Source organism: Capra hircus, chromosome 15 (assembly GCF_001704415.2).
Source record: "Capra hircus breed San Clemente chromosome 15, ASM170441v1, whole genome shotgun sequence".
NCBI lineage: Eukaryota > Metazoa > Chordata > Mammalia > Artiodactyla > Bovidae > Capra > Capra hircus.
In genome coordinates this window covers 36,251,314-36,267,869 of record NC_030822.1, presented here as the reverse complement: position 1 = coordinate 36,267,869, position 16,556 = coordinate 36,251,314, and the positions used below count along the sequence as shown (strand labels likewise).

General features: G+C 38.2%; 1 protein-coding gene across 1 annotated transcript in view; it reads left to right on the top strand.

Moving 5' to 3' along the window:
* Window positions 1,216–16,556, top strand: part of LOC102184922 (interferon-induced very large GTPase 1) — a 62,936-nt gene continuing 47,595 nt past the window's right edge. The window contains exons 1-2 of the mRNA XM_018059481.1: window positions 1,216–1,337; window positions 10,718–10,787. The gene's annotated coding sequence lies outside the window, so the exon portion shown is untranslated. The remainder of the gene's footprint in view (window positions 1,338–10,717; window positions 10,788–16,556) is intronic.

Sequence of the window (16,556 nt, the reverse complement as noted above, 5' to 3'; positions counted from 1 at the left end):
CAGCTACAGTGCACACACTGTGACGGGCATCGCAGGTGGAGTCAGGGCTCTGAGAGCAGCACAGACAGCTCAGTCCAGGCCCGTGTAGGGGAGATGGACGGGGGCACCGGGAGTGGAAAGGGGGAATAAGAGATGAAGTGGGTAGAGTATCTAGAGGTCCTGGGGAAAATGAGTATGAAGTTCTCCACCAAGAAGACGTGTGCAGACATATACAGCTTCAAACAGAGGAACAATGGAGCAGGCTGTACTGTTTACAAGCAAAATTATAATGAATTAAATCATGGAGTAAGATAATAATCAAAGAAATAAAATGCTTTACATGAGATGTGTAACAGAAAACAGATTTTTAACAATACTCAAAAGCTCTGCTTCCCTTGTAGCGCAGTCAAAGAATCCATCTGCAATGCAAGAGACCTGGGTTCAATTCCTTGGTTGGGAACATCCCCTGGAGAAGGAAATGGCAACCCACTCCATTTAGAGTGGGTTGAATACCACTCTAAAGAATACCCAAGTATTCTTGCCTGGAGAATCCCTCGGACAGAGGAGCCTGGCAGGCTACAGTCCATGGGGTTGCAAAAGTCAGACACGACTTGGCAACTAAACTACTACAAAAGCTCTAATATAAAATTCAGTTCAGTTCAGTTCAGTCGCTCAGTCATTAGAGAACAGTAAAATTCTCTTTCTCACTATAAACACACAATATGCTTTTAAGAATTTAGCTCATGTTAGTGTTGAAGCATCCACATCAGCTAATACAATTTTGAAACTTTTTTAATTTTCAAAACAATCACACAGCTAGAACAGTAAAGCAGTTAGAGCAAGTTTCCTGAGGAAGACATTCTAAGGTGCCCTTGTCTCTTTTCTGAAATTCTTTCCCTATCCTGTTTCTCCCATGTTCTTTATCTGGTGCTCACCCCAGGCCACCATAAATAAACATGCACACACACCACTCCCCCCCACATTAGTCTTCCATTTGCAATAACCTTAACACCCAGGAATCACAGTGTAAACACAATTATAAATCACAATTATCTAATCATAATTATATAAATAAATATAAATCACACTTATAAATGAATGAGTGAATAAATAAATAAATAAATGAGTAGGATTCCTTTAAATCAGCTGAATTTTTAAAAGAGGTAAAAAAAAAAAACAAAACCCAAAGTGAAACCAGTTTTTAACTTCCTGCTTGCCTTTTTACCACAGAAGGAGCTGAGGTCTAGGCTGGAGATATAAATAAGGAAACTGCCAGACTCAGAGAAGGAACCTGCTCTGCTTTCTCGCTCATCTCTCTGGAGCAAACTGAAGACAGGAGCTTGGCCTCAAGGAGGCAGGTAAGTGAAGGAAAAGGAGAGAATTGGGTAGACAGAGAGATGCAACAACATACTCAGAGACTTAAAAAAAAAAACAGAAATTGATGGAAACGGGAATAAGGACAGTCAGATCAAGGCAGATTAAGGCACGATGAGAACACAAGTATGAATCTAACATTCTCATTGTTCCAATGAACAGCTCCAAATCTGACGGAAAGGGAGTACATTATCAAAAGAGACAAACAATTTGCTAACTTCTATTGTCAAATAAAAATAAATCTACACTGACATAAAAAGAGACTTCATTTGAAAGGATTATTGCAATCAAGGGAAAGAGACTATTATAATTGAGAAAACAATTCAAACAGAAGTGCAAGCATCTCAAAGGAAAGGTAGAAAGCAATTTTCTTTTGTAGGGAAGGGTCAACAGGCTAGAATGAACACAGAATAGAGGGTGTGTATAAAAGGAAATATTTTTATTCTCAGGAGGGATCGTTAAGGAGGGGTTGTATGCTGGATCAGAACGAGGATGGGTCAACCTTAAGGGGGCTAAAAAGCAGAGAAGTTTAATTAATGTTTAGTTTCAAACACTGCAGTTGATCAGGGGGACAAACAGCTCAGTGAAAGTTTCATGAGGCAAAGAATGGAATTTTAAGGGTCTTTGTCTAATTTCATATTTAAAACAAGTAACCAAGAAAGATCTGCTGTATAACAATAAAGAGAGAAAGAAAAGCAGTTAATTTTTAAAAATTGGGTCTGTGTCTGGCCTCCTTATAAGTAATAGGGGAATACATAAATGAGTCCTATCAAAGTCATATGCATAAAGGGGGCTCTTTGCAGTAAGTTAATTCTCAGAACACAAAAGGTTGCATGGATTTCTTTTAACCATCACTGCTTTCCAAGAGCAAAGGACTCATGAAAAGTTTACTTTATTATGACTCATGTAAGTAAGAGGTGCTATGGTAAATACAGGGAAGAAGGGAACTAACTGGACCTGGAAGAATAAAGGAAGGTTTCACAAATAAGGAGAACTGGGTTAGCAGTATAGGATCCTGGGAAATGCTCATCTAATATAATATTTTGCTGATCTAATATTTGAATTGATATAAAACAGATTAACAGGACAAAGTTAACTTTAATTACATACTTACAGAATCCCCACCAAGACTCAAAGATGGTCTGGCAATTGAGGCATATATACCATCTCAAGCTAAGGAGGAGGCAGTAGGGATCTGGGGCTTCAAAGAGGAGGGGGACAGTTAAGCAGATGGAAAGAGCAAATGATCGTTAAGCAAATGTTTGCAATGCCATGCAAATATGTCTTTCTGATAAAAAAAGCTGTCTCTGCTAATAGCACTTTCTAGTACAGTGTTAGTTACTCAGTCACTCCTACTCTTTGCTGCACCACGGACTGTAGCCCACCAGTCTCCTCTGTCCATGGAGTTCTCCAGGCAAGAATACTGGAATGGGTTGCCATTTCCTTCTCCAAGACTTTCCTTCTCCAAGTAGGTTGCCATTTCCTTCTCCAAGACTTTCTGGCACAGGCCCTCTATATAATTCTTTTAGGCAGTTCAAGGAGAGGTAAAAAAGCTTTTCCTGAGTCTGCTGGGTCTTAATTGCCTTCTGCTCAGAAAAATCCACATGTCAAAGTGGCAGCACTGCACCTCAACAAACAGGGTTAATAAAACTCTGAGATTGAGGAAAGATGACAGAGTACAGCTTTTACGGGAAGAAAGTGAACTAGAAGTTCAGAAAAGGAAAAAGAGTGGTTGTAAAAAGAATTAGGTTGGGACTTCCCTGGCAGTCCAGTGGTTAAGACTTGGCTTTTTGAGGTTTGATCCCCAGGGGGGGAGCTAAGATGCCAACTGCTTTGCAGCCAGATAACTAAATCATAAGAGAGAAGTAATATCATAACACAAGGCTCAGACGGTATAGCGTCAGCCTACAATGCTGGAGACCCAGGTTCAATCCTTAGGTCGGGAAGATCCTCTGGAGAAGGAAATGGCAACCCTCTCCAGTACTCTTGCCTGGATAATCCCATGGACAGAGGAGCCTGGAAGCCTACAGCCTCTGGAGTCACAAAGAGTCGGATGCAACTGAGCAACTTCATTTCACTTCATTTCAAAGAAAAAAAGGGGTGACTGGGTTGATTGTTGCCAGATTGTGAGGGGGATTGAATGCTAGGGCCAAATAATTTGATCATATCATAAACCAATGAGGACTTTTCGAGTTTTGTAAAGAAGTAAATGACTTACGTATGAGTTTCAGGATGCACTGTGAAAGGTGGACCATACAAGGACAGAGATACAGATTCGAGAGCTTCTTATACAGAGCAGTCAAATAGCAGAAACTAATGCCTGGCATTTAGTAGGTAACTAACAGGGACATAGTTTAGGTGAAGAAGTAGGAAAAAATGGCTTGCAAGAAATAAAAGGTGCCCACATCACCAATTGCCCATCAAAACGGAATAATACCCCCAAAAGGCCAGAGTTAGGAATTCAAAATAAGTTTCTAACTGGATAAGCCATTCAACACCATAAATCCAAGTCCGTGGAGGAGCTACAGAAATAGTAAAATCTACAGTAGGAGGTAGAGTCTAAGAGGCAAGCTAACATTATGTTACTTTTCTCTTTTTTATTGAGATATAAGTCACATATAATATTAGTTAAGCTGTGCAACATGATTCCATATGTGTATATATTGCAAAATGATAACCCATAGCAAGCCTAGTAAAATCCATTACTATACAGTTATACTTTAATTTTCCTTATGATGAAAAAATTTAAGGTCTTCTTAGCAACTTTCAAGTCACAATAGTGTACTATCCACTACAGTCATCATGCTGCACATAACATTCCCAGGACTCACTCCTTTATAACTGGAAATGTCAGCCTTTGTTCCTCCTTCACCCATTTTCCGTCCTTCTCCCCCACCCTCTGGCAACCACCCATCTGTTCTCTGTATCATTTAGCTTGTTTTTGGTTATGTTATGTTTTGTTTTAGCTTCCATGTGTAAGTGAGATCATATGGTATTTATATTTGACATTTTACTTAACATAAAGCCTTCAAGATCAAACCATGTTGTCACAAATGGCAGGATTTATTTCTCTCTCTCTCTCTCTTTTTTTTTTTTTGCTGAGTAATATTCCATTAGAAATGTGCCATACTTTCTTTATCCATCCATCCATCAATGGACATTTATGTTGCTTTCAACTTTGGTTATTGTAAATAATGCTGGAACGAACCTGGTCAGGGAAGGGGAGGATCTTTTCAAATTAGTATTTTCTTTTCCTTTAGATAAATACCCAGTGGTGTTACTGGTGGGTCATGATATTTGCTAGAAACTAGAAAAGGCTAGACACTGCATAAAGAGCCTAAAGTAGCTCACAATTAGCAGCAGAGTCTTTGAACACATATTCTCTAACTACATGATCAAAAGCAGTCTCAGGTTACTGTCCATCTAATTATCTGATTGTTTCTTTGCTAACACTTAACCTGAAATTATTTTTCTAAATTAAATTCCTATTTCTGAGAGAAAACATCTTGAGTTTGAATAGCTCAAAGCTTCCTGACAAACTCAGCAAGTTGGAATTAATGGTATTCATGAACTTTAACAAGCTAGAGAGCAATACAGATTAGAAAAATGAACAAATATCTGAACTTTTATAACATCTGTGTCATCAACTATATCCCTTTTACTGAATTTCTGCTAAATATGGCTGAGAGGCCTATTCTCCACAGTCTTCCTCTTTAGAACCTGAGGTGTGATAGAAAGGAAACTTTGAGTTAAGGGATGTCATAGATCTCTGAATACAAGTTATCTGAATACAAGTTATTTTCCTGTCACATAGATGTCCACACAACTTTATCTGTGTTTTTCTTAGACAACAGGAAATTAAACAAAGAATTATGCTCTCCTTTTTTACAGGGGACAAGTCATTTAATAATAAGCCTAAATTTACCTGCTAGTCTCTGAAAATCTCCATTTCCCAGTGGCCTGACTCTTATCCTAAAGAACTACAAGTCTTCCTCTAGTCCTGTACAACTGTACTCTCAAATCTGTCTCAGACCAACCATGTTCAGGCTTTTTAGCTCAGGAAATAACAAACAGGTTCTCAGGGGGGTTTCCATAGAAGGTCTGAGATTCTCTGCTTTCTGTTTATGTCACTATGAAAGATTTGAGTCCAATAACCATAAAACATGTGCCTGTGACTTTACCCTAATTAGGAACAACACAGATTAACTTGACAGTCCTCCTGGGGTGGAATAAAGACTGCTTTGGTCTTTTCTCCTGGTCTCTTTGATCCTTCCTCCACTGACCAATGACTTCTCAAACCATAGAGAAGATCATGCCATGAGATTAGAGTCTACCAGTATCTATAGTTTAATGAAGTGTCCCAAACTGACCACATAAGCATGACCAGATGGCGTATTAGAATACAGCCCATATTCCAGAACAATCTCTCATACTCTTAGCTACTTCTTATCATTAATGTCTCTACTTCCTAACAGTTTACACTAGTCATTACTCAGACTTGTGATATTACAAATTCATTTTGACCAGGTATTTTATCTTTCTGTATATGGAATCATATTATACATATTCTTTTGTATTTGGCTTGTTTCAAACCTTAAAATTGTGAGATTTACCCATATTGTTGTGTATCACCATGATACTGTTTTTATTATTGTATGAATATGTCACTTTTTATTAACCATGTGACTGTGAAAGGACATCAGGATGGTTTCCAATTTTTTACTTTTATGAATAGTGGTGCTATGAACATTCTGGTGGATATGTCTTGATGTGTGTTTACACACAGTTCTACTAGCATATACATAAGGATGAAAAACTTGACTTATTCCTGTCAGTTATTTATATGTACCCATAATTTCTTCTTTTGAGTTTTTTTCTTGTCTACTTTTGTGATACCAATTGAGATTTCTTTATTTCATTTTATGATTTCATTAGTTAGGATGATAGACAGAGAAGCCTGCAGGACTACATTCCATGTGGTCACAAAAAGTTGGACATGACTGAGCATGCACACAGAGAGAGAAAGGAATCACCCTTTTATGTCATTACTAACTTTCATTTTTATATGTCACATTCAAAAATAAATTTTTACCAGCTTGGTACATTTTTACTCTCGTTACCATCAAACACACACACACACACACACACACACACACAGTATCCTCACCTATACCACCTCGTGCTGTATTGAGCTAACTGGAATTTTTAAAGTTTTTATTGAAGTATAGTTGCTTCATAATATTGTGTTAGTTGCTACTGTAGAGCAAAGTGAATCAGCTATACAAATACATATATCCTCCTTTTTTGGATTCCTTCCCATTCAGGTTACCACAGAGCACTGAGTACAGTTTCCTGTGCTGTACAGTAGGCTCTCATTTGTTATCTAGTTTATACATAGTATGTATATGTCTGTCCCAACCTCCCATTCATCCCGTCCTCCTTTCCCCTTTGATAACTATGTATGTATTTGTTCTCTACATCTGTGTCACTATTTCTGCTTTATAAATAAGATCATCTATGGCAGTTCTTTCTAATTCCACATATATGCATTAATATATTTGTTTTTCTTTTTTTTTTACTTAATTCACTCTGTATAAAAGTCTTTAGGTCCATCCACATCTCTACAAATGACCCAATTTCGTTCCTTTCTATGACTGAGTAATATTCCATTGTATATATGTACCACTTCTTCTTTATCCATTTCTCTGTTGATGGACATTCAGTTTGTTTCCAAATCCTGGTTATTGTAAATGGTGCTGCAATGAACACAGGGGTGCATGTGTCTATTTGAAATATGGTTTTCTTTGGGTAACTGCCCAGTAGTGGGACTGCTGGGTCACATTTTAGTTCTATTTTTAGTTTTTTAGGAATATTTATACTGTTCTCTTTAATGGCTATATCAATTTACATTCCCACCAACAGTGCAAGGGGTTTCCCTTTTCTCCAATCCCTCTCAAGCATTCATTGCTTGTATGAACTAGCTAGAATTTTCATTATAACTGTTTTTAATTTTTACCTTACACAATAAAAATCATTTACAATAGTAGCTTTACTTTTTCCTTTACTAATTTGGTTGACAGATGATCTTAGGATCCAAATCATGTACCTTAAGAATATTGAAAATGGTGCTATAATATCATGCAGCAATACCATGCTACTACTGGGAACTCTGACATCTGTCTACTTTTATTAATAACATATCTGTAAATAACTAAGATTGTTCATTTGCTTAATATTCAAACTGCTTACTATCTATTCTACGAATAGGAGAGTGTTTCCATGATATAGTAAACAGAGCTGTTTCTGTTGCTGTTAACTTCATACAACATTGACCTAAATTTTCATATGGACAATCAGGCCTACTACAGTTCTGGGAAATAGTCTATTTTATTTCTTTCATAATTTCTGAAATTATCAGAAATTTCAGGTAATTTTTCTGACCATATTAGACTCAGTCACATGTCAGCAGTATTTCTGGATCTAGCCAACCTGTCTCCTTAAAAAGCTGTATACCTCTGCACAGGCCTTTCCATTTCTTTATCCTTTGAAGTTAAACTCTTAAAAATTTTAACTCAGTTGAACATTCTAGCACAGTAGTTTAATTTTCATGTGTATTCATTCAAATACTGAGATAGAAACAGTACTTCAACTGATAAGTAAAGAGAGTCAAATGATACATCATCATGTTCAGGCCAACAGAAATGGCAATTTTATTTTTTACACTCCCACCTTTTCTCCACTAAAAAATGTTTTCCTAGAAGAGAGGTTTTTTTTTAATGTGATTTATCACTTGGCAGCATTTGTAAAATGAAAGTTGAGGTGTTTATAAAAACCATAGTTCCTGAGCAATAAGCTAGACCCTCCATGTCAGATTCACTGTGAGTGGGGCAGGGAATCCACATTTTTAAGATGTCCTCAGGTAATCATTATGCAATATAAAGTCTGAGGACAAATACTTTGAAAGATTAACTCATGTTTTAAACTTTAAATTGGTTTAAAACCAAGTCAAATTCAATCAGTCAGGAGGAGAGTGCTGCTGCTGCTGCTAGGTCACTTCAGTCATGTCCGACTCTGTGCAACCCCAGAGATGGCAGTCCACCAGGCTCCCCCGTTCCTGGGATTCTCCAGGCAAGAATACTGGAGAGGGTTGCCATCTCCTTCTCCAATGCATCAAAGTGAAAAGTGAAAGTGAAGTCGATCAGTCACATCCAACTCTCAGCGACCCCATGGACTTCAGCCTACCAGGCTCCTCCATCCATGGATTCTCCAGGCAAAAGTACTGGAGTGGGTTTCCATTGCCTTCTCCAACTCAGAAGAGTGAGGACATTACAATCCTTAACACCTGCATTAATTTGCTGCAATTTCTGCCTTTTTTGAATAGATTCCTGCCTTCTTTAAATCTATCTCTATAATTCGGCATGCAAATAGACCAAAACTAAAGGCAATGGCAACCCACTCCAGTACTCTTGCCTGGAAAATCCCATGGATGGAGGAGCCTGGTAGGCTGCAGTCCATGGGGTTGCGAAGTCAGGCACGACTGAGCGACTTCACTTTCACTTTTCACTTTCCTGCATTGGAGAAGGCAATGTGTTCTTGCCTGGAGAATCCCAGGGACGGGGTAGCCTGGTGGGCAGCCATCTATGGGGTTGCACAGAGTTGGACATGACTGAAGCGATTTAGCAGTAGCATACACTTCCCTGGTGACTCAAATGGTAAAGAAACTGTCTGAAATGCAGGAGACCTGGGTTTGATCTCTGGGTTTGGAAGACTCCCTGGAGAAGGGAACAGCAACCCACTCCATTATTCTTGCCTGGAGAATTCCATGGACAGAGGAGCCTAGCAGGCCACAGCCCATAGCATCACTAAGAGTCAGACAAAACTAAGAGACTAACATTTCACTTCATTTTTTTATGATAAGCAAGGTAGAGAAACCATTGGTAAAATCTTTCCAGCACCACCAAGAATGGGTAGATAATCTACCTCTAGCCCAAAAGTCCTTCACTGTAGGCAAAAGCAAAGCAGACAAGAACTAAAAGACTCTTTTCTTCTCCTCATCCTTCTTCCTGCTACACATACCTCTACTTCTCTTTCATTGAACAATGCCAGTATCAGCTCTGAGGCACACAAAGCTACAAGGAATGACTCACTGATATTGGAAACTATCAGAACAAGTGCCTTACACACAGTGCTCAAATATACACACTAGTTTATATGTATTTTTCCTAGAGAATAAGTCAGTGAAAGACAAAACAGGATCTTCAACAATGATGTAGTCCTATGACTATTGCTATTACTAGATCCTTGCTGGAACTGACACACTTGACTTTTATGTGACTTCAAAGGATTTCTTCCCAGACACTCTAGTTGGAGGTGGAAAGGAGGGATCATGGTATACAACTTAACTGTAAAACTGATTTACTCCTGAAGAAAATACTAGTGTGTTCTGGACCTACATACACCTAGCAAAGGCCTCTGCATTCATCTTCAGCAGAGATCACTTTGTTAGGTTACAGTAGATACCAAGGATTCAGTCTTTAGCAAGAATTAAATATATGGATTGATTTCCACATTACTCTTTTTGTAGTCAATATAAAATCTTACTTTTACCATGCTGCTTGGTGATCAAAGGTTGTTTCCATTGGGGTGTAAACCAATGCTCTCAAATCACAGGCAGATCATCTCCTAATGTGGGAAAATATCCATAGTGTGCCAGTTCCCTTCAGGGAAGGTAATCTTGAAAAATATCATCTGACACATTCAACTCCTACTCAATACTCAGCACAGTTACTCATGCAGAATGAAGAATGACAGGAGCCTGACAGTGTAACAGGACAGACAGATTCCCGAGCTTTCCAGTGTCACAACAATATCTGTCCAAATCTGAACCAGACCATCCAGTGGAGATAATCATTGAGAAGTCTACCCTCTTCCCTATGTGTCTTTGTCTGTGCTCTCGAACTGACAGCTCTGAGAATTCTAGGTCAGTAGTCTTAGTCTTAAAGTCTTAGAAGGAAAAAGCAGCTACAGCTACTGTTCTATATGTTTTGTTCTTTCCTAAGCTATATGGAGGTCAATGACTATGGGATTTCAAATGCTGAAGAAGCCTTCTTTGGGTTTCAATCTCCCACAGCTCCAAAACGAAAGTATCTCCCCATTTTGAGACAACAAGAAAATAATAGAATTGCTAAAACATTAGCAGAAAAGACAAACAGCCTCTCCATTAACTTTCAGTCTATACCAAAATGTTAAAAGTTATTTTCCATGTTGCAGCAATTTCCATATAGCTATTTCCTATTATTTCCTAATTGGAAATTGGAAATTTCCAAACTGCTATTTCCTAATATTTCCTATTATCACATGGCAGAAGCTTCAGGAGATGGGAAGTCACTTCTGAAAGAAAACCTACAGGATCAGTGTTCCTGACTGCAGTTGTGGTATGTAGTTTCTAATTACAGTTAAAATCAAATGAACAAAAAACCTTGGTCTTAATTTAGACCCTTAAGTCTTGATCTTTCCTTACATTCTCCAATGTATGTAAGCTTCCCAATCTTTATTGGACTTGACATATTATCATTAAATGCTATATTTATTTTCCTAGAGTGGTGGGTCTGACATTCTACTTTCAGTCTTCATGGTCTCCTGGAGATTGGAACCTGCTTCTACCTTGGGGAGCTTCTCTTTTTCCTACATTTCCATTCTCGGTCCCATAGGATCATCTAGTCCTTGGAATTTATTCATCCCATTCAAACAGCCTTTGTCTCTTTTCATGATGTTTTCCCTGATACACTTGCCACTTTTCAGGTTACTTTAGTTCATAGGCCAATCTTAACTGAATATCATCTCTTAAAATTTGCCTCTACTGCCTGGAATATATATAGGCACCAAATGAATTCCATGTACAGAACAGCTCAGTTATAATCCTAAACCACCTAAACACTAAGCCCCTTTGGTCAACTAAAAGGATATCTTGAAGGTTATATATATCTCCATATAACAGCCATCTTACTTGTTTGGATGGAATACACTCCCTGGGCTATGCTTCTCTCTTAATTCCTTTCTATACTCTACCTTGATGTACTGAAAAATTCCCTGGAACCGAATCTGCATATGTATTCCTTCCAAGTTCTCTGGTTTAGGTCTTCAAGTCGCCACTAACAGTTCTCCTCTCCAGATTTTCCTAAACTGTGAAGCATGCTCTTATAAGTCAGAAAATTTGATTCTCCTTTGGCTAGGTGGTGGCAAACGCCTTTAGAGCCTCGTCCCCTTCAGTGGGATTTACCTCATTGAATCTCTTATCCCCCTGGGCAATGAACTGTGGTTCCAAGAGAGACTTTAGAAAAATAAAAAGATAGGAAGTGTTAACATTTATTGAGCTCTTAGTAAATGTCAAACACTGGGCTGAGGACTTCACATCCTTTACCTCTTGGCATGCAGATGAGGGTAGCTCCATGATTCAAGGCCTACCTAATGACCTCCCTTTGCTGCTAACAATAGAATGTAGCATAGATGAAGAAATTTTCAGATAAAATTAAGGACCCAAATCAATTGATTCTGCTTTAACCAAAAGGAAGATTATCCTGGATAGGCTCAATTTAATCAGGCAGAAGGCCTTAAAGAGAGACTCAGCCCTTCTTTAGAGACAATATTCCCTCCTGCTGACTTACAGAAGTAAGCTATCATGTTGAAGGAAGGCCTATGAAAAAGATAATGTGGCCAGGAACCGTGAACAGTCCTAAAATCACAAGAAAATTAATTCTGTCAATATGTATAAGGTAAGAGCAGCTTTTCTAGTTGAAACTAGATGAAAATACAGCTCAGTCAACACCTGGAGTGCTGCCTTATAAAACCGCAAGAACAGCACCCAGCTAAGTCATGCCAGACTCCTGGCAGAAACTGGGATATATCTGTTTTGAGATACTAAGTTTGTGGTAATCCATTATTAAACAATGTAAAAATAATACAGATTTTAATGCCGAGAAGTGGTACCTAAAAACTTGGAAAATAGCTTTGAAATCAGTCTAGTGAGCAGAGACTAGAAGAACTTTGAGAGAAAGCCTATATGTTTTCAACACACTGTTGGTAGAAATCTAATCTTTAAGTATGCCACAGTGAGAGTCAGAAGAAATTGAGGAACATGTTATTGGAGACAGAAGGAAGAAGATTCTTGTTATAAAGTGATAAAAAGAAAACTTAGCAAAATTATATCCTGGACTTATGTTCAAGAAAATACTTAAAAGCTGGTTTTATACTTAGGGAGACTTCCAAGTAAAGGGTTAAAAGTGAATCTTGAATTCTTTAAATTGAGGTAAGACCTGTTAAACAAAAAGAAATCAAGACCTTACGATTTTGAAATTTCTTACCATCTGTAAGAATTAAGAGATTCTCAGTCTTAATCTCTGTTTAGTATGATTGTACAACTTTTCCCTAAAGCTTCAGAAAGATTAAAAGGTGAAGGAATCAGGCACAAAAATAGGCCTTCCTATCATTTTAAGGATAAAGATTCCTTATGAAACAAGAAATAAAACTACCATATGACCCAAGAATCTACTTGTGGGCTATGTATACCCTGAGAAAACCATAATTGAAAGAGACACCCATACCCCAATGTTCACTGCACCACTATTTATAATGGCTAGGACATGGAAGCAATCTAGATGTCTATTGAGAGATGAATGGATAGAGAAGCTGTGGTGTATATATACAACAGAATATTACTCAGCCATAAAAAGGAATGCTTTTGAGACAGTTCTAATGAGGTGGATGAACGTAGAGCCTATTATACAGAGTGAAGTAAGTCAGAAAGATAAAAACAAATATGGTATATTAACACATATATATATGGAATCTAGAAAGATAGTATTGATGAACCTATTTACAGGGCAGCAGCGGAAACAATCCTAAAAGATGATGCTGTGAAAGTGCTTCACTCAATATGCCAGCAAATTTGGAAATGCAGCAGTAGCCACAGGACTAGAAAAGGTCAGTTCTCATTCTAATCCCAAAGAAAGGTAGTGCCAAAGAATCCTCAAACTACCATACAATTGCACTCATCTCACATGCTGGCAAAGTAATGCTCAAAATTCTCCAAGGCTTCAACACTACATGAACCGTGATCTTCCAGGTGTTCAAGCTTGTTTTAGTAAAGGCAGAGGAACCAGAGATCAAATCGCCAACATCCGTTGGATCAATAACAGCAAAAGAGTTCCAGAAAAACATCTACTTCTGCTTTATTGACTATGCCAAAGCCTCTGACTGTGTGGATGACAAGAAACTGTGGAAAATTTCAAAGAGATGGGAATACCAGACCACCTGACCTTACTCCTGAGAAACCTGTATGCAGGTCAAGAAGCAACAGTTCGAACCGGACATTAACAATGGACTGGCTCAAAATTGGCAAGAGTACATTAAGGCTATATATTGTCACCCTGCTTATTTAACTTATATGCAGAGTACATCATGCGAAATGCCAGGCTGGATAAAGCACAAGCTGGAATCAAGATTGCTGGGAGAAATATCAGAATCTCACATATACATATGATACCACCCTTATGGCAGAAAGCGAAGAAGAACTAAAGAGCATCATGATGAAGGTGAAAAAATTGAAGAGAGTGAAAAAGTTGGCTTAAAACTCAACATTCAGAAAGCTAACATCATGGCATCTGGACCTGTCACTTCATGGCAAATAAATGGGGAAACAGTGGAAACAGTGACAGACTTTTATGTTGGGGGGCTCCAAAATCACTGCAGATGGTGACTGCAGCCATGAAATAAAAAGGCGCTTATTCCTTGGAAGAAAAGTTATGACCAAACTAGACAGCATATTAAAAAGCAGAGACATTACTCTGCCAACAAGGTCCATCTATTCAGAGCTATGGTTTTTCCAGTAGTCATGTATGGATGTGAGAATTGGATTATCAGGAAAGCTGAGCACTGAAGAATTGATGTTTTGAGCTGTGGTGTTAGAGAAGACTCTTAAGAGTCCCTTGGACTGCAAGGACATCCAACCAATCCATCCTAAAGGAGATCAGTCCTGAATATTCATTAGGACTGATGCTGAAGCTGAAACTCCAATACTTTGGCCACCTGATGCAAAGAGCTGACTCATTGGAAAAGACCCAGATGCTGGGAAAGATTGAAGGCAGGAGGAGAAGGGGACGACAGAGGATGAGATGGTTGGATGGCATCATCGACTTGATGGACATGAGTTTGAGTGGACTCCAGGAGTTGGTGGTGGACAGGGAGGCCTGGCATGCTGCAGTCCATGGGGTTGCAGAGTTGGACACATCTGAGCGACTTTCCTGAACTGAATGGAAACAATGACACAGAGAACAGATTTGTGGACACAGTAGGGGAAGGAGAGGTTGAGATGAATTCAGAAAGTAACAGGCAAATAGATATTACCATATGTAAAATAGATAGCCAGTGGGAATTTGCTATATGATGCAGGGAGCTCAACCCTGCATCTGACAACCTAGAGGGGTGGGATGGTAGGTTGGAGGAAGGTTCAAGAGGGAGGAGACCTATGTATACTTGGCTGATTCATGTTCATGTATGGCAGAAACCAACACAATACTGTAAAGCAATTATCCTCCAATTAATAAAAATACTAATAATTAAACAAAAATCATTTTAACCACACCCTCCCAAAAAAGAGGATAAGGGTTTGCCTCACAGATATCAACCAAACTAAAAGTCCTCTAGGGAGCTTAAGGGTACTGTTTCCTACTATTTCAGCAGGAGTGCAAGGCTTAGTAGGGTTTCTCTAGCAAAGAAATAAATGTGGCTTTTGCCTAGAGGAGTGAATCCCACTGACATTTACAGAAGATCCACAAAGTTCTTGAGAAAATCTGTTCAGCAGAAACAGGTTGGAGAGAGTGTCTGTTTATGTCTGTCAGATATAGCTGGTTTAGAGTATTGCTCAATTCCCCTATATGCTACTGGTCTTCTAACTGTTTCTCCATATGGAAAGTACAGCATTGAAATCTCCAACTATTATTTTAAAACTGTATATTTCTGCTTTCACTTCTCAATTTTTGCCTCCTATGTGTTAGAGTTCTGTTTTTAGGTTCCTAGGTTTATATCTTCCTGATGGGTTCACATTTTAATCAATATTTAGTGTTCCTCCTTGCCTCTTGTAACAATTTTTGACTGAGTCTATCTTATCTGATTTTAGCATGGATATCTCAGTTCTCTTTTAGTAACTATTTGCCTGGAATGTCCTTTTCCTTTCTTTTACTTTTGACCTATTTGTCTTGGATATGAAATTAGTCTTTTCTAGACAGCATATAATAGCATTTTGCTTTTTAATCTATTTTGAGAATATTTACCTTCTAATAGAAGAGTTTAATCCCTTATAATTACTGATAATGAACATTTATTTCTGCAATTTTGCTTTACCTTTCATATGTTTCATATCTTGTTTGTTCCTCAATGCCACCATTAACTGCCTTCTTTCGTGTTTGTATTTTTGTAGTGTATGATTTTGATTCCTTTCTAATTTATTTTTCTGTATATTTAAAAGTTATTTTAGCATTGGTTGTGCTAGAGCTTACAAGTAGCCTCACAAACATGTAACAATCTATTTTGAATTAATATCATATTAACTTTCATGGGTATGTAAATATTCTGATCCTTCATTGCTCCATCCCTCCCCTTGTTATGTTATTGTGTCACAAATTATATCTTTCTACTTTGTGTGCCCATTTAACATAGGCTTATCGTTATCATTTTATGATTTGTCTTTTAGATCAAACTGGGAAAGAAAAAGGAGTCACAAATGAAAAATACACTAATACTGGCTTATATATTCCTTTACCTGTGTTATTTCTTCACGTGGCTTCAAGCTTACTGTCTACTGTCCTTTCATTTCCACCTAAAGGACTCTTTTTAGCACTTCCTATAGGACACATCTAGCATCACCAACTCAATGAACATGAATTTGAGCAAACTCCAGGGAAATAGTAAAGGACATGGAAGCCTGACAGGCCACAGTCCATAGGGTCACAACCAGTCGGACACAACTCAGCAACTGAACAAAGAGGACACATCTACTAGCGATGAATTCCCTCAGCATTTGTTAATCTGGGAATGTCTTAACGTCTCCTTTATTTTTGAATGACAGTTTTGCCAGGTATAGAGTTATGGGCTTTCTCTTTCGTTAGGTACTTTAAATAAGTCATCTCACTGCCTTCTGGCCTCCATGG